The following is a 19,353-nucleotide window of genomic DNA, read 5'->3' as shown; positions in this document are numbered from 1 at the left end:
ATCCTTCTGGATGTGACATGTTCTAGACCACAAGTGACTCCATTGGTTCCCTTGTGTCATCTCTTAAGGGAGTAATAGGACTACCTTAGACATCACTTTTTAAACTTATCATATGGCATGTCAACTCAGTTGGGACTTAAACCTGCATGAGGAAGATAAATTAAGTGCTGAGTGAATTGTCTCTATTCAAGACTATAATTCTGATAAGAATGGGTGGTTTCAAAGGATCATTACACAGATCAAATGCCTTTCAAATCTAGGTTACCGACTTTTACCTGTTTTACTTAATTAGGCTTCTAAATGTCCACCAATGATTGGTTTTAATCATTATGTTGACAGTTTTAGTCCATTTCCTTCTACATTAGAAAAACACTACACACCCACATCCTAAAAAGAAAGAAAGAAAGAAAGAAAGAAAGAAAGAAAGAAAGAAAGAAAGAAAAAAGAAAAAAGAAAGAAAGAAATACAAGTTAAGTGAATAAGCACAAGATTGTGAAAAACTACAAATTGTAATACCCTCTATGTGATCCCGGGGGGGGGGGATGTTTTTAAGTGAAATCTTTCTTCTTTCTTTCTTTCTTTCTTTCTTTCTTTCTTTCTTTCTTTCTTTCTTCCTTCCTTCCTTCCTTCCTTTCTTCCTTCCTTCCTTCCTTCCTTATTTCTTTTTTCTTTAAGATTTTATGATTGATTGATTGATTTATACTTGGGAGAGAGAACAGCACATGCACAAGCATGATCGGGGGAGGAACAAATGGGGAGGGAGAGGAAGGGGAAAGAATCTCAAGCAGATTCCCAGCTGAGCGTGGAGACTGACACGGAACTCATCTCACAACCCCGAAATCATGACCTGAGCCCAAAACAAGTCAGTCACTTAACTGACTGAGCCACCCAGGCACCCTGAAATGTTTCACTTAGTTATACAGTTGCAGAAAAAAATGGAATCAATGTGAATGTATTCCATTTTCCATGAATCCAAGCTGTTTAATATTTAATAATAAAAACATTTATAGTGCACTTACTCTAGCCAATAGCTTTCATATGTGGGATTTGAATACAGGCAAAAATGTGGCTTTAAAGTATATGTTCTTAACCAATAAGTTCCATCACAAATACTTTTTAAGACTTTCATTAAAAGCTCTTGAAACTTAACCCTACCAAAACTGCTATTGAGCAGTGGCTATAAAGCACTGAACCAGATGCTTTAGAGTCTTCAACATGAAATGGACTCCAGAATCTCATGGTCCAGTGCAAAGAAAAGCTATAACAAATTGCAACCTATAAGTAGTAGGAATTATAGGTATTATTTCTGGATATTATAAATAACTCTACCTGGGACTATCCAGAAAGAGTTCCCCAGTTCAACTACCCTGATTTGTCTGGATACTGTTCTAGCTTTAGTGCCAAAAGGCCCATGTCTTGGGAAACTCCACAGTCTCTGACAAACGGGGATGATTGTCCTAGCAAAAGTAATACTCAACCCAAAAGAACTGAAAACAGGTACTCAAATAATTGTACACCAATGTTCACAACAATTGTCACTCACAATAGCCAGAAGTGGAAACAACCCAAATGTCTGCTAATGAATAATGGGTCAAGTAAACAAAATAGCTCCATACAATGGATTATTCACCCATAAAAAGTAATTAAATTCCAATGTATACTACAATATGGATTAACCTCAAAAATGAACTAAATGAATGAAGCCAAACACAAAGGTCACATATTGTATGATTTCGTTTTTATGAAATATCCATAATAGGTAAACTCATAGAGTCAGAAAAAACAATGGTGGCTGCCAGGAGCTGGGGGCTAGGGCTGGGAAATGACTATGTAATGGGTATAGAGCTTTACATCTTTTAAAATAATGTAAAAATTTTGAAACTAGACAGAAATGGTGGTTACACAACATTGAGAATGGACTAAATGCCACTGAATTTTTTACTTTAAAATGGTTAATTTTATGTAATGTTTATTTATCCTTAAAAAAATGTAGCCCTCAAAATTCTAGAGAACAAATAGAATAATTCTAGATACACACTAATGCATAGTACTCTATACAAAATTAAAGAACTAGTCTTACAAAGCACATAATTATCATTAACTAGAAGAATCAGAGTAAAGGATCAAAATATTAATTCTTTATTATAAAATATACCAACATTGTGCTTTTAATGTTGATTTATGTCTCTAAAAAAGAAAAAAAAACACTTTCTTAAGTCATATATTGATACTAGATTCTTAAGATATTTATGAATAGAGGTCAATTAAAACAACTGATCTTAATTTTTGCCTGTTTTATGACTCTGTCACCTATAAATAGTCTACAGTGTTATGAGAAAACATAAGGAACTCATAGCCACGCTTATTTAAAAACACCACCAAACAAAATATAGGAATAGCCTTTGACCAAAACTGACTGACTTGCTAAAAGCCATGTGGTATCTTAGCAAATTCCCTTTAGGAAAATAATTTCACTCTTTTATTTTTAGGATTTAGCGAGAAAAAAGAATGTACAGCTACTATAATTTGCATCAACTGAAGCATTAAATTTCGTGATTTACTTGTTCATGGAAGCATAAGAAATCAGATATAATATTCCTAACAAGAAACAATATTCTTACTACCACTTAAAGATTCTTAGTCACTAAGCCAATGGGAAAACTGAAAATTAACCTTAGTACTTAATCTTTGTTACTATAAATCTTGGCTTCCAGGTTATGACCTTCTTTTTCTCAGTTGAAATGCAGTTTCCAAATGCACCATTGATTTTTCTTACAGCATATCAACTCATCTGTACATGAACTAATAGGCAAGTGAAATTCTGCTCTAAAATTAGATTTGGTGCTCTCACATTAGATCCTAGTGTTCCACTACCATCCCTTTGCTGCCAAACCATATTACTTCAAAACTAGAGCATATAATGATTAGAAATCATTACACCAAAATACATCTGTCTTTATTTGAGGATGCTGTTGTTTTTATTATTGTTAAATATTCATCTTTTGACAGATCATGTGATTGCTTTTCTGGCAGTTTCCTGTGAGTCTTCAGTTTATACTATTCCATCACGCCACCTGAATTAAATATAATTATCAGAGCACTCACAATATTAGAGAGAGCATTTTATTATGTACAACTCTGATTGGCATCCTTGTATTTTCATCCTGTATAGCTCTGATGTTCTTCTTATCTGGAAGTAAGTAATCAACATAATTCAGTGCAAAACCAGTTTTTCAAAATATTCATTTCATGTACTTCTATTTAATTCAACAGATTAATTTTTTTTTCTTTTTTGGTTACTTTATTTTCTTGTAACTTTGTTATCTGCATAATCATTCAATGAGTGCAAGATAAAAGTAGATAAACAGATGCACTAGAAATTGTTACTGATCCCAGATGCTTCATGACAAGATATTAACAAAATCAGTATGCATTATGTACAATATACACTACAGAAATTCTAGGAAAGGGAGAGGTGACTTATTAAAGATGACAGGAAAGTTTCATGAGGAATTTGAGATACTGTAAATAAAACTGGACTTATGAACCCTCAAGCTGTGTTTGCATGATAGTCGGACCAGAGACATATATTGGAGTGAAAGATAATTTAAAAAATGCAATTAAAAACAAGGCCAAAACATGTTTTGGCGTGTTGCCAAATATTTTTTTAAGATTTTGTTTATTCAGAGAGAGAGTGTCGGGGGCGGGGGGTTGAGGGAGAGGGAGAGAGAAAATCCCAAGCAGACTCTGCACTGAGATCACAACCTAAGAGGACATCAAGAGTTGGACTGAGCTCCAGGTGAGCCATCCAGGTGTTCCTTGCCAAATATTTTTAAATTTAATCTGTAAGTTGTGATTAATTTTTGAAAGTTTTTCAGCTTCCCCCAAATAAGTCTGATGAATAAAGTTAATATGACAGTTTAAAAATGATCCATTGTGGATAGGAAGAGACCAGAGGCTGCAAAGCCAGTGAGGAGGCTATTATCATATTCCATACTCCAGGTAACATGGCCATAATGAAGTGGAAATCATGCATTTTGGAAAAGAAAAAGTTATTTGCCTTGAAAAAGACCAATAATTTTGCCTAGTAAATTAAATGCCATGGTTATAGAAGTATTATGTTATAATTGAGAGAAGTGTAGAACTCAGAGACAGGTTGGTTGATGGGAACAATGATGAATTTTAGGTAGAATTGATGTAGAAAATGCTGGAGTTCAGAATCCATGGCCAAAAAAGAACTCTTGAGATGTCTTCAGTGCAAAAAGGTGGTTTTATTAAAGCATGAGGATAGCACCCATGGGCAGAAAAAGTTGCACTAGGGTCCATGAGGAATGGTTCATTATATACTTTCAAGTTGGGAGGGGGTTTGGGATAGCATAAGTCTCTAAGGCATTTTGGAAGCAAGATTTCCAAGACCTTGAGGGGCCTAGCTATTGTTGGGAAAATGGCATTTATTACTGTCTGGTAAAACCATAGTCATGAGATCCTTCAGATATATATCAGTGGATCATATGCTTGGGGGATGATTGCCAGCATGTATCTTGGGGGGTAGAGATGAAGGAAGTTCCCAAAGGAATTTTTATATGTTAAAGTAGACTTATAGGATCCTGAGGGGTTGGGAAAATGTTAAGCTAAGATTGACTTTTGCCCTTAGCAAAGTATTAACATCGAGGCAGAGGAAGTTCACTCTGCCCATTTCAAGGACTTGTCAATGGGCTGTAGACAGTAAGGAAATTTAATTTTTTCTTTAGCCTTTGTTTCCCACATCAGAATGACATATGTCCAGTTTTTCTGGATCAGTCAAGTTTACATCTATTGCCCAGATATGATTATTAATAAGAATTATTTAAAATAATTTCTTGAAAATGTCATAGTCTGAATGATAAATTATGCAAAAACTCTAATTATTCTTAATAGAGTCACCAAAATAAACTGTAGGGTATGCAATAAGAAATGTGAGAAATTAGAATACAACTTAAGTTGAGAAAGAAGTATTTGATATTCATTTATACAGAAAGGGACTTTATTCATGGGAATAGACTAATTTACTGAATGAGAGGATAAAAAGTAAAAGGCTGAAAATTGCTTTTATAGCATGAAAACAAAACAAAAAAAAATGAAAAACAAAAACAAAAGCATTTAAGGATTAGAAGAGTTGTTGGTCATAAGAGGAGGACCAGAATAGTGCAGCCTTGTGGAAACCAAAGACAAAGATTTAAAATGACAAGTAGACCCCTGTCAAATAATGCAGATATCAAGGAATTAAAGACCTAGATAAGTTCATTGGTTTTATAACTTAAAAAAAATTGTATAAGAGTCAGCCTCTGGAATCTGAAGATTATGATATATATGGCATTATATCCAACCTAGTGTCTACCACCATGCTTGATAAAAAAGAGTTGAGAAGCTAACTTTTCTGTCACCATGAAATAGGTATTTCCCCTTGGCCCATCCCTTCCAAATGGTGCCATATTATTTGCAACTGGCAAACTGCAGCAACCTACACACCACTGCCAAATGTTTCCCACTTTAAAGGTAGTTTCATAGAATGGGGTTTGTCTTTAGACAGGCAATCTGATGACATCCGTTTAAAGAACAGTATTTTTTGCTGAAGAATCTAGATTTTAAGCTGTTACTGAGCAAATGGTTAGCAATGAGTTGGAAACAGAAATTTTATGCTTGAGATTCAGTATGGATGTATCAAGATTAAAAAGACTTATAGCTGCTTAAAAGAAACATATAGAACAAAATAAGTCCATAACAAAGAGAGACAAACTGGCACTGCTGAATGCTTGAGGAAGGGTGGCCCAGAGGAGGCAGGAGGGGATGGATTCAAAGACTGAGAGGGAGAGTTCATGGAGGACAGAAACGCGTAAACTCGTTTTCTAAAACAAAGGGAAAGTGACAATACAAAAAGATATAAGAGGAAATTTTGAGTTTGGGATGAAAAAACTCATATTTAATAAGGTTATGGTTTGTTCAATGAAATTGAACAGATCTTCTGAGAACAATAAGCTGTATGTTATCTAAAACAAAAAAGGGGCACCTGGGCGGCTCAGTCAGTTAAGTGTCTGCTTTGGGCTCAGGTCATGCTCCTGGGGTCCTAAGATCAAGCCTGCTTTTTCCTGTCCTTCTGCCAGCTGCTCCCCCTGCTTGTGCTCACCCTTTCTCTCTGTCAAATAAATAAATAAAATCGGGGGGGGGGGGAAGCATTATGAACAATTTATGCTTGGTGACAACAACTTCATATATCCCCAAACACACCAAACATATCTTACATGTGAAACTGTTGAGCAGCTGTACATGGCATACTCTCTCCATACCTCTCCCCCTATTCATGTGCTGATTATTAAATAATAATAAGCCTCATCTCAGGTCTCATGTCCTTCCGCAAATAGGTCTTGACTGCTCTGGCACACAGTGATGTCTCACTTCCCTGAATACTCACAGCATTTGATGCATTCCTCACACATTTGATATTTCATCACCTGTGGCTCTGTATTGTTCTTTCCAATTAATTATAAGTATGCGTTTCTTCTATTTTCAGAATGAATGCAATCTCATATGGGTTAAAGACTACATAATTTTTTATTCTATGCCATGGTGATTCCTCTAATTCTTCTTGTGTGAACTAAATAAAAATACAATATTCACATACACGCATCTGAATGACTGGGAAACTATGTGAAAATGAAGATTTTTTTTCAACTGTGTAAATATTAACTGACATGAAGTAAAATAGAAAATGTGTTTGTATTATTCCAAAAGCAATAACAAATAATTACAAAGGCATCCATAAAAATTACCACTGTTTTGTCCATACCCTGAGAATTCTTAAAGTACTTGATCATGCTATTGCATTTTATGCAGGCATTAAATAATCTTTTACAAAAGAACATTTAATCACATGAGATGACATTTGAGACATTGCTTTTAAAAGCAGGTTATAATATATTTTATTTTGAGGTTGTTTTGGTTGGAAAATAAAAGGATGTCTAGAAGTGAAACTGGAAAATATACAATACAGGTTTTATATTTGGTATCTCAGGAGGGTAGTTATAGTTGCCTTTGGGATTTTGTACGTACCTTCAATGTTTTCTAAAGTGAATATGTAACTTAAAATTATTGCATATATATTTAAACCACTTGCTCTTAATCTTATAAAACAGTTATAAAATTAATCAAATTATCAAATACATGAATCCCCACAAAGTTGTGCTGAACAGAAAATATACTGTAGGAGGCCTGGATCTGCCTTCAGCTCAGGTCATGATCCTAGGGCCCCGGGATGGAGTCCCACATCAGGCTCCTTGCTCAATGAGGAGTCTGCTTTTTCCTCTGCCTGCCTCTTACCCTGGTTGTGCAGGCCCTCTCTCTCTCTCTTAAAAGTCTTAAAAAAAAAAAAAAAAGAAAGTATACTGTAATGGCATGGAAAAATTACAGTGTACCACAACATATAACAAGTCTATATTATTACAATGTAATTAATCGATAGTTCATGAATTTCATTACCTCCAAATAAATCAAAATAGAATTTGGTATGACAGATTTTTTATATAGCACTTAGTCATTCATAAAGTTACTTTTATATGTAAGGCACTGTATTAAGTACTGAGAATATATCACAAGAAAGGTTTCTTGACCAGATTTCTTCATAGTATGAAGTGATAAAACATATACACACAAACACAACATACACATACACACAAATTAGCTCTTTAATATATTGTTATAAATATCAAGACCGTAAAATATAAGATACCCATGAACAACATTTTCAGAAAGATTCAAAAGACTTGATATTCTTTACTAATTGTGAAGATATTTTCACAAAAATATCCAGTTTTGTTATAGTCAAAAGTGTTTATTTTCTAATACCATAAATTCTATAGGGATGCTAAGGTCAGTTATATCAAAATATGACTTTGGAATTCCATGTTGGTAAATGATACAATTAATTAACTGGGGGGTTACACGAGTTTGGAAAATTTCAAATGATCCAAATTATAAAGGGTGGTATAAGGGAGAATAAGTTGTTTGTATTATGTCATATAGGGAGTAGGAATCTATGAGAGTTATTTAAGTAGAGTAATCTGAAACTATCACTGTTTTGGAAAGAGCACTGTGTCACTAGTGTGGAAGATGGAACGCAGAGTCCTGAAGCTTAAGTAAGAGAGAATGGTTAAGATCCACTTGCATCTGGGAATGGATGAAATAACAAATGAGAGTGAATGAAGTAAGAAAAAAAGGCCAAGTTTTGGAATCCTAAGAAATAACCAGAAAAAAAGAGACTAGCAGAAGGATTCCCTGTAGGAGAGGATGGTAGTGATGCCGAGAAGAAATAACCAAACATATAGAGAGCTTTACATTCATTCATACATGCATGCATACATGCATCATTCATTTAAACTATTTATTGAGCACCTATTATGGGCAGGTCCTTTTCTCAGCTCTAGGGATATTGAATGGAATAAGATTTATATCCTCACAAAATTTATTAAGCTTATATCATAAGTTCATAATTTAAATAAAACAAATAAAATATCAAAAAACAATTAGGGATCTAGACATACATATATACCGAGAGGACTGGAAACACGGGTTTGGGAAGACATGTTTAAAACAGAGCACTAAGCAGAAACCTGATAGAGACAAAGGAGCGAGCCAAATGGACACAACAGGAATCATGTTCCAGGCAGAGGAAACTGCAGTAATTAGACACTGAGATAGGAACATACTTGGGGTATTAAAAAAAAACAAAACAAAAAAAAAACAAAAAACAAACAAACAAAAAAACCACAAAGTTAAGTAGCCACAGATTTGGGTTAGGGTATCTGAAGAGGAGAATTAGAGCAGCTGAATTTAGACATTGAGAATGTCCAGCAGATCACATAAGTCTGTTATCATTGTAAGGATTGTGGTCTTTTCTCTGAGTGAGTTAGAAAGTTTTGGAAGATTTAAGCATGAGTAATATGACTGTAGTCTGATTCTGATTTGAAAAACAACTCTCTGACTTCCTGAGTTACAAGTGTAGACTGGAAACCATGGAATCAAGGCACAGAGTAGGGACACCAGTCAGGAGGTATAGCAAACCCAAGGGAAAGACAATGGTACGGGGTGCGGGTGGCAGTGAGGGTGGTGAGAAAATTGTTATATTATGAAAATACTTTTGAGAAGACAAATGACAGATGAAGGCATAGCAGAAAGAAAAGGAGGTAATTTTTAAAGTAGTAAAATAGAACACTTAAATTCATTGTTTTATGTGGTATTTCAGAGGTCCATGTTTGCAGATGAATATAGTAACAATAGCTATATATGCAGAAATCAAGAACAAATATGAATTTGTGCTACATGACTTGCACATTCTTTACCTAGCTCTTTATGATTTTTTTAAAGATTTTTATTTTTTTATTTGACAGAGATAGAGACAGCCAGCGAGAGAGGGAACACAGCAGGGGGAGTGGGAGAGGAAGAGGCAGGCTTCCAGCGGAGGAGCCTGATGTGGGGCTCGAACCCAGAACGCCGGTATCACGCCCTGAGCCATACCGAAGGCAGACGCTTAACGACTGAGCCACCCAGGCGCCCCATTTTACCTAGCTCTTTAAAACCATATCTATCTACTACTCTTTATCATGCAGTTTATCATGCAGTTTAAGATAAATATTTTGTTTATTTTTTCTGATACCAATTAGCTTTGCACCATTTCTAATTTAATTTTATTTATATTTTAAAGATTTATCTATTTATTTTAGAGAGAGAAAGAGAGCATGGCAGGCAGGAGCAGAGGGAAAGGGAGAGAGAGTCTCAAACAGACTCCACACTGAATGCCACCCTGACACTAGGCTCGATCTCCTGTCCCCGAGATCATCACCCAAGCCAAAACCAAGAGTTGGATGCTTAACCAACTGTGCCACCCAGGTAGCCCTCATTTTTCATTAAAAAAAAAAAAAAGAAGGAAGAAATAAAGAAATAAAAAGAGATGGTGCCTGTGGAAGATGTCATAGAGAAGAGAGGACACAAAATGAATGAAAGTTAATTAAAATCGTAGTGTGTCAGCATTCTCTTCTAAGTCTGGGAGACCAGGTGCTGGCTGGAAAATCTCAGGACGCTTGTCTGTCTGTGTGTTGCGGAGGTATACTATGAGGATACTGCATGGGAGCAATCAATCTAAGGCATCTAAATCAGTCACAATGTGGTCACTTGAAGTGGAAGAATACAGGATGAGTGGGGAGAACCAAGCCATAAAACAATCAGAGGTAGAAGCAACAAAATCATGAGACAGGTACAGGCTTTGTAGGAATCCCCCAACACATCCTTGGCAGTAACAGGACAGAATGTATTAGGGTTTAGAGGTAGTGTCTTTTCCTCCCATCCAGTTCTATCTTTGGAACCTGTGATAAGCATAGTAGTGGCTCCCAATAATGCTCACACTCTGATTACTTACACGGCTGAAGAATATCAAAGACCTATGCCCCTATCCCCTACAAGGTAGATAAGAACAGTGTAATTGGTTTTTCTACAAATATTCTCCAGGCACGTGGGTTTCATACTGCTCTCATTTGTACGGTATTCTTGAAACAAATTACTAGATAATTCCTCTGATGATTAACATCTTCCAATGTGTCTTTTTCTCTTACGGAAGCACCTAGCACCTATCTCTGACCCTGTATTCTAGATACATACAAGGTATTTTGAGTAACCCACTATAGCTGGGGGAGGGTTGGGGATAGGGGTATAGATGATAAACAATGATGCTAAAGACATGTGGAGAGGCCACTCCATGCAATGGCCAAGCATAACAAGCTAATGAGTTTGTAGGTGATGCTCCCACAATGGGGATCCAGGAGAGGACTGTAAACAAGGCAGCACTGTGGTCAGTAATATAGGAGGGTGAACAGAGTAGGGGGAAGAGTTCAGTTTTGTACATGCTGAGAATGCTGTTCTTTATAGCACTTGTACCTGGAGTTGCTCAGAAAGCAATTGAATAAATAGCTTTAGAGCTCAGGAAAGTATGTAGGTTAGTCAGAGACATTGGAGTAGCAAAGTTCACACATGGAGAGAGCACACAGTGAGACTAGAAAGGCCTAGGACAAAATCCTGAGGCATACACACATTTATGGAATGTAGAGAAGTAGGAATTCATATACACAGTCACAAATGAGCAACCTGAGAGGAAAAAATCACGGCCATGAAAAAAGTCTCTCACAGAAGTCAAAGGGTTTAAAGAAGAAATCATTATCTGCAGTGACAAATAACCAGTGAAGTCCTCATAAATGTTGAACAACACACGAAAGAGTGGGAGGAGAGGTATGATTTGTAGCATTTGCTGATTTTTGTGTTATAAATATTCCAAACACAATGATTTTCAAATGACCAACATGATGTCAAGTGACTCTCAAAATTCCTGAAATTTTAACAATCAGCCCTTTTGAGTGGGAAAAGCTGGCTCCTGCCTGCCACTGCATCAAGTTTAACTAAAATGGGCTTGAGAATTCCTTACATTTCAACCTCGGGTCATTAAGACACTTTTCTATGTGTGCAGGGAAAGACAGAGAGGAGTGGTGCTGAGAGCCCTGAGTACATGTCTTTTTGCATCACACAAAAGTCTTTTCTCCTGCATTCTCAATCATGGCAAATATAAATGACCCTGAGAGAAACTATGTTGATAATCTAACACTCTAAATAAATCTTCCTTGATCTTTCAATTACCTGTGGTTGTATACATTTCTTTCCTGTCCACTGATTTTTAGATGGGTGTTTTTCTTAATTCCATAGATACATAAAAATGTAAATAATGACAGTTGTGTTAGAAATAAGAGTACAAAAAATTATCTCATTTTGAAGTTTAGTAATAGTACACCATATGTAATTAGTACTTAAAAGAATAAAATAAAGACCTGATGTTTGGGTTGCTCTTTATAAATCTTTTTCACAATTTGGATGAAGTTGTTCACATATTAGAAAAATTAGAATTAAAAAGTATATACACTTGGATCATACCTAACCTATATATATTTTTTAGGACAGAGACCACATTCTCCATGTCGAAATGAAACTATACAACAATATAAACCCAAAAGATTTTCACATATCGATTAAATATGCCTCCTCCCATTTAACTCTATATAATATCTAACAAAAACTTTTACAAAGCTTTCTACTACATTCAATAAAATTGCCAAGTGACTGATTAGAGGAGGAGAAAGGAAACTACCCTACAATCCATCAATTGTACTACTAGGGGTTTACTCAAAGCACACAAAAATACTGGTTCAAAAGGATACATGCACCCTGATGTTTATAGCAACATTATCTACAGTAGCCAAATTATGGAAGCAGCTCAAGTGTCCATCAACCAATGAATGGATAAAGAAGAGGTGGCATATATACACAATGGAATATTACTCAGCCATAAAAAGAATGAAATCTTGCCATTTGCAACAACATGGATGGAGCTAGAGGGTATCGTGCTAAACCAAATAAGTCAGTCAGAGAAAGACAAATACCATATGATTTCACTCACATGTGGAATTTAAGAAACTAAACAAATGAGCAGGGCAAAAAAGAGAGAGGTAAACCAAGAAACAGACTCTTAACTATAGAGAACACACTGAGGATTACCAGAGCGGAGGTGTGTGTGTTTGGGGGGAGGGGAATGGGGGAAATAGGTGACAGGGATTAAGGAGGGCCCTTGTTGTGATGAGCACTAGGTATTGTATGTAAATGCTGAATCACTAAACCCTACACCTAAAACTAATATTACACAGCATGTTAACCAACTGGAATTTAAATAAAAACTTTTAAAAGGAAATAATGAGTTAAAGGGATGAACTACTTGTCCAGGAAAACACAAAGCATATTCTTTAAGAATGCCTCATATACATAAGACCAGCTTCTATTAAACCTAAATGATTCTGTGTGTTCAAATGTTTTCATTCCATTGATTGAACACATTTAAGGAAACCCAACCTTTAAGTTTCTGTTGCAGTCAGTCAGCCCCATAGGGTGGGGAGAATTTATCATTTGGAAGAATGACTGGCTTGACACTGTGACTTAATACATATATCATCTACCTGGCTCATCTACCTGGCTCCAGCTCACAAGGCCTCCTGTCACCCAGCTCATCTTCACATACTTCATCTTTTACCCGAGCACACTTTTTTCCTACCTGGAAAGAGAAACGAAATACATTTCACATAAGGCAGAGTTTTGTATGTTTTGCTTTCCTTGTCTCAAAGCACAAAAGTCACTTTCTGGGTCCTGTACTGCACATGAGTTTGACTAAATCTTTCACCACGGGCCCAAAAGACAGTGGGATTTCAGTTACATCTCTCCAGATATCAAAGCCCATTCTGAAGCAACTATAGAGAAATATCCTTTATGTTATTACTGGCATTGTCCCCTGGGCATTTTATTATATTATATTATCACAACAAGAAGGGAAAGGACAGTACAATAAAATATTTTGAGAAAGAGATGACATTCACATAACTTTTATTATAGTATGTTGTTCCAATTGTTCTATTTTATTACTAGCTATTGTTATTAATCTCTTATTGTGCCTAATTTATAAATTAAACTTTAAAGACTTACTTTGAATAGCAAAAATCACTTTCATGGGCCTAATACAAAAGAACTTTCAAATATCAAATTAATTTCTTGCCACAATGCTTTCTCTGTCACATTAACAGTGAGCTCATTTTTGTGTGATTTTTCTCTGTAAATTATTTGTACACTCAGTAAACTCTTTCTAACATTGTCCATAATAATATTTTCATTCTGATGGCAAGTGAATTTACAAGATTTTTTTGTTTGGTCTCCCAATGATATACCTATCACTATATCAATCTTTCCTATATTCTGTACAGTTGTAAAATAAATATACAGTGATAACAAAAAAAAAAAATCAATCTGACAGGTACACAGATTTTTAAGCCTAAAGTGCTAAAAAAAAAAGAGTCAATGAGAATATGTCTATTAACAGAGTGTCTCCTAAGCAGACCGATGATATTCTAACTTGAAGCACTTTCCTAAAAATTTTATCATGTGCAGGTAGAAAATGTTTTTCTAACATCAATTAGTGTATCCTTACTCTAAATTAGAATCTACATATATAAGGTGCATTGTCTTTTGAATATTAGTTTATTGACATCAATAATTTTTTCAGTGTCTCACGTTCTTTGATGTTGTTATTTTAAAAAATCACTTTTATTTACTTCTATATTCCTAAAATAGAATATTTGTACCACACTGACAGGTAGACAATATCAGGGGAGTTATTCACACATTAGCTATCAGGTGCTTTGGGAAAAAACACAGTTTTCATTGTCAATGTCAATTTATTATTTTGTTGCCACAGCCATCATGTACCACAGCTGTGGGATTTCTTTTGTGGAATATGGTCTGTTTCATGATTTAATGTCAAAGCAAACTTCATAGTAGAATAATACACCTGAATAAATGTAACTCAGTAAAAGATTTAGTGCTTTGGACATGTTATCTTCCTGGTTTTCCCCCTCTTTCTAAATATCAATAAAATAGTTAACTTTGTTTCTAGTCCTTATTGTAGAGTTTTTAGGTGGTTGGTTTTTTCCATCTGCGAACAGTATGTTTTTATACATGATTTAAATATATTTGTTTTTTGAGGCATTCTTCTTCATAGATGTTTAGAATAATAACTTTATGTCTAGAAAGCCTCAGAACAGAAGTCAGACCAGAAAAACAGAAGACAGACCAGGCCCCATAAACTGTGGTTGTTAATTGTCCCAGTGTCTGTTTTTTTTTTTTTTTCCATATGCTTATAGCCACAAGAGTCAATATGTTCAATGTAACAATGTTTGAAATTCCGTCACTAGAAATATTTTTATCAAGTGTAATTTCTTTCAATAACAGAAACATTTATATTCTTCAACAGAATTCAATGTAACAAAAAGATCTAGATATAAATGTTGCATGTTTTTTAATTCATTAATGGGTCTATAATTAGTATACTAGGAATGGAACTGATTCAAATATAAACCAAATATGCAAAGTTATCCATACTTGTGTTTATTTTGTTAATTCTTTGTGTTCGCAATGTAAAAGAAATAGTGATTCAGGCAGTTAAGCCCTCTTGTTCAACTCTCTGATAAACAGTGCAACATATTAACTAATACATGTTTTATAAAAAATGTATTAGCATTTCACAGCTTTGTATCAAGAGAAACATTGTGGATGACAGGCTTCATATTAGAATTGCAGACGCAGGGCTTGTCTTAGAAATTGAATCTTATTACGTAATATAACACAGGTTTCGGGAGTGTATATAAAATCTTAAATAACAGCCCAAAGGCTTCCTAAAGGAAATAAGTACAGCTTAAAGCAAATATGACATTGGATTCTTATGAAAAAATAATCAATTTAGGAAAATAAACCTGGAAATGAGGTTTGTAAACAAGAATGGGGTAAGGATTGAGATGGGATCTTGGTAAGAACAATGGAAAGGGAATTACTAATACCACAGAAATAATGGAACAAGTATTCACACAATAGAAACAAGAAAGAGAAAGCTGTCTAGAATTAATCCAACAATCTCTCTCTGATGAGAATATAGAAGGATGTGGAAAGCTTTTATATCTGCTAAAACAAAATATTACCAGATAAACAAAACTATCATACTATCTAAACATTGTGCATAAAAAATTCTGAAGAGATAAGACTCTGCATGAAATTTTCCTTCTTGGAAGAGCACACAATAGAGAAAGCTTTCATACCTGGGGATTATATTAGAAGTTGAGCACAGGACATGCAAAAGATTATAAATGATTCGGACACGGAAAAACTAGGCAATCTTCTGATGAAGCTATGGGCTGGCATGTCAGATTTAAATCTGAAGGAGATCCAGAACAAAGAGACTTTTGCTGAGTAAGCAAAAGTTGGAAGTGGGACTGCACAATCTTGTAATTTTACAATTACTTAAGTGTAGCTATTTCATGGTTTTGATGTTTTGTGTTTTCAAATTGCTGTGGTCCTAAGTGGCCCTGGTCCTGGAATTTCAGTCTCAGAGTCTTGAAAAAAACCAACAGCTCCTCAATTTGAAGAAGTGTCTATAAATAACTACAAACACATCATATCTAACAGGGAAAGAAAAAAAACAGACCTGTCAATAAGAAAATACATAGCAGATTGATTCATAAAAGGCAATAACTGTATAGAAAACAAATGTCCAGGGGCGCCTGGGTGGCACAGCGGTTAAAGCGTCTGCCTTCGGCTCAGGGCGTGATCCCGGCGTTACGGGATCGAGCCCCACGTCAGGCTCCTCCACTATGAGCCTGCTTCTTCCTCTCCCACTCCCCCTGCTTGTGTTCCCTCTCTCGCTGGCTGTCTCTATCTCTGTCGAATAAATAAAAATAAAAATCTTAAAAAAAAAAAAAAAAAAGAAAACAAATGTCCAGTAAAGGAAAAATTAATGAAATCAATCGTGGTCCCTTCACATAATGTAACACTGCACAGTGATACAAGGTGCCAACTACTTACATATGCAATGACATGGATGGATCTCAAAATCATGTTTAATGAAAGAAGCTAGAAACAAAATGAGTGCACATGTAAGATTCCACATGAACTCCAAAACAGGGAAAACCAAAGTATAGTGATAGAAATTAGATTAGTCTTTCTCTGGTGTGGCAACTGGGATTAACTTGGAACTTTGAGGAGTGCCAAGGTATATAAAATTTTGTTTTCAGTAGTGATTACATTGGAATAAACGTTAGACGAAACTCGTTGAGCCATACACAAAAATATGTGCATCTTCTCACATATAAACATACGTAAGTAAAACTGGCAAAGAAAATTACTTGGTAATATCAGGACTGAAGGGCACAAATTACTAAAATAGGACATTTACAGAGTAGAATTAACTTTGGAAGATCCTTGTAACTTCATGATCCAAGGAAATAATTGCTGAAAATATGTCAAATGAGATATAGTTTTAATCTTTTCCCTCAAAATTCAGTCTACAACTCAGTGTCATTTATATTGCTAGTCCCTTGATAAACGCCAGCTTTCATTTAATTATAGAAAATGTTTTTTCCAGAGTCCATAGTCTCTCGTGGTTCATTCCTCCTTCTGTTTACCCGCCTTTCTTCTTCCCTTTCTTCTCCTACGAAACAAACTGAGGCTTCAGAGGGGAGGGGGGTGGGGAAATGGGATAGGCTGGTGATGGGTAGCAAGGAGGGCACGTATTGCATGGTGCACTGGGTGTTATACACAAGTAATGAATCATGGAACTTTCCATAAAAAACTAGGGATGTACTGTATGGTGACTAACATAATATAATAAAAAATATAATAAAAAAAAGAAAATGTTTTTTTCAGAAAATTAATGTGTCTGTTTTGTGCTCACCTTTCAAAAATTAAAGATAATTCATTATTTTTTTACCTTATTTTCTAAAAACTAGTACAAATATATGAACCACATACTTTAAAACACATTACTTGAGCACTTCAGATATTTCCCATTTCAGCTTCTCTCAATTGAATTCCCACATAAAATGTGACTTGATTCCTTTTCGGAAAAACAAATACACATCTTAATACTAGTAATAATATCAAAACAATGCTGGTCTCAACACGTTCAATTTCTGTGAAAAAGAATATGCTTAAATAATGTATCATAAAACGCTTAAGCAGTGTTCCTCTGGTGTTTTGAAGCACGAAGAACGTACCTAACGAGTCAGGAGCGCCCTCTGAGGAGGCTTACACTTAAGCTTAGTTCTAGTTCTCTGGTGAGTCATTATGGCGGCCACACTGGCAGGCTCGGGGGAAGAGCTAGGGAACTTCTTAGAACTCAGGAAAGATAAAGACGATTTGTTTGTTTCTTTTCCACTCTCATTTTAGACAGCACACAAGCCTAAATAGCCACGTCTGAAGACGCCCCAGGTGCTGCTCATAGCAGCTGCTGCGCCAAGTCAGAGGCCAGTAATTCTAAGTGGGGAAAAATGCAAAAGAGCTACTGGTGATCAATTAGAATCCTCAATACATGCTTTGCAGATAGATAAGGAGCATGTTGAGTAGCATCGGCTTTAGGGAAAAGGTACAAAATACACAAACATAGCACTGGGAAATCTTTTTTACCCACTTTATCCAGACACCCAGATTAAAGACACTTTGAAAGATAGAATTGCAGTTGGTGACTAGGATACCATGCTTGGATTTTGAGCTAATGTGACAGTGTATGAAAAAGCTATATGTTTATATATGTATATTAATAGTAGTGTTCAAATGTGTTATTGGCTTTATTATTTGCTTGTAAGTACAAACAAGTGAATAAAAGACTTCAGTTCTGCTTAATGAGTATTCTATTTCCCATTAAGGGGCATGTTAGGGTCTACAGCTAGGGCTGGGCTGGTGCATTTGTAAATTGGCTTTATATCTCTGAAAGGAAGACTTATCATGCTACAATAGCTTTAATATTCCTTCTGACTCCTAATTCTGTTGAGTAATTCATTAATATGCCATTATTTTTGTGGACCGTATACTAGAAAGCCTTGCTTCTTCCCCCCCCCCCCAACAAAGTATATATTTGGTATTAGTCCTACCTTGCGAGCACCCTCTATAACTTAAAGACAGTGAGTCCCTAAAATGGTTTCCCTCTCTGAGAAGTAGGCTGATCAATAACACGTCACATATTGTTAAGTCTTCTACTGGTTTGAAACTTGAAACAAGTCTCACATCTTACTGATGAGCAATCTTCATCAAATCATGAATTTTTCCTATCATATTCTATGTGAAACAAGTGCAAAAGGAAAACGTTTTCCCCAAAATTACTCTGCAAACCTAATATGAAGTACATACTAATCTTCATTATGTGGCAGAAGTTATTAAAGCTACTTAGCTCTTAGGATAACAATGATTTGAATTTGACTTTAATGTAGAAAACAACTACAGTACATTTTCCATTTAGAATGAATGCAGTTTAAATGAGGTTTAATTTTAGAACATAGTTACAAGGCACCTTCTGTTTAGAAATCCTGCTGTTTGGATGTGATTTTATTTCAGAAAATCTGCAGTTACAAATTCCATTTTCTTCAGAATGCTGCCGTGTGAATGAGGCTTTTGAGCAGAACACTTGCTGTTACCAGCTACCTCCCATTCACAGGACTGCCTTCCGAATGTGCTTTCAATTAGGAAATCTCAATAAGTTCACTTTAAAATCTAAAATCCCCAGTTCTACTCTGCTGCTTTGAATTATTGGGCCATTTTGAAACCCAGTTCCTACTGTTCTTGATGTCAGGAGTCATCTAAATAGGAAAAAATAAAAAAAAAATCACATGCAAGGAAAGATTTTTTTTTAATTATCCATTTAAAAGAAAA

Source organism: Ursus arctos, unplaced genomic scaffold (assembly GCF_023065955.2).
Source record: "Ursus arctos isolate Adak ecotype North America unplaced genomic scaffold, UrsArc2.0 scaffold_11, whole genome shotgun sequence".
NCBI lineage: Eukaryota > Metazoa > Chordata > Mammalia > Carnivora > Ursidae > Ursus > Ursus arctos.
This window is presented reverse-complemented; position numbering follows the sequence as displayed.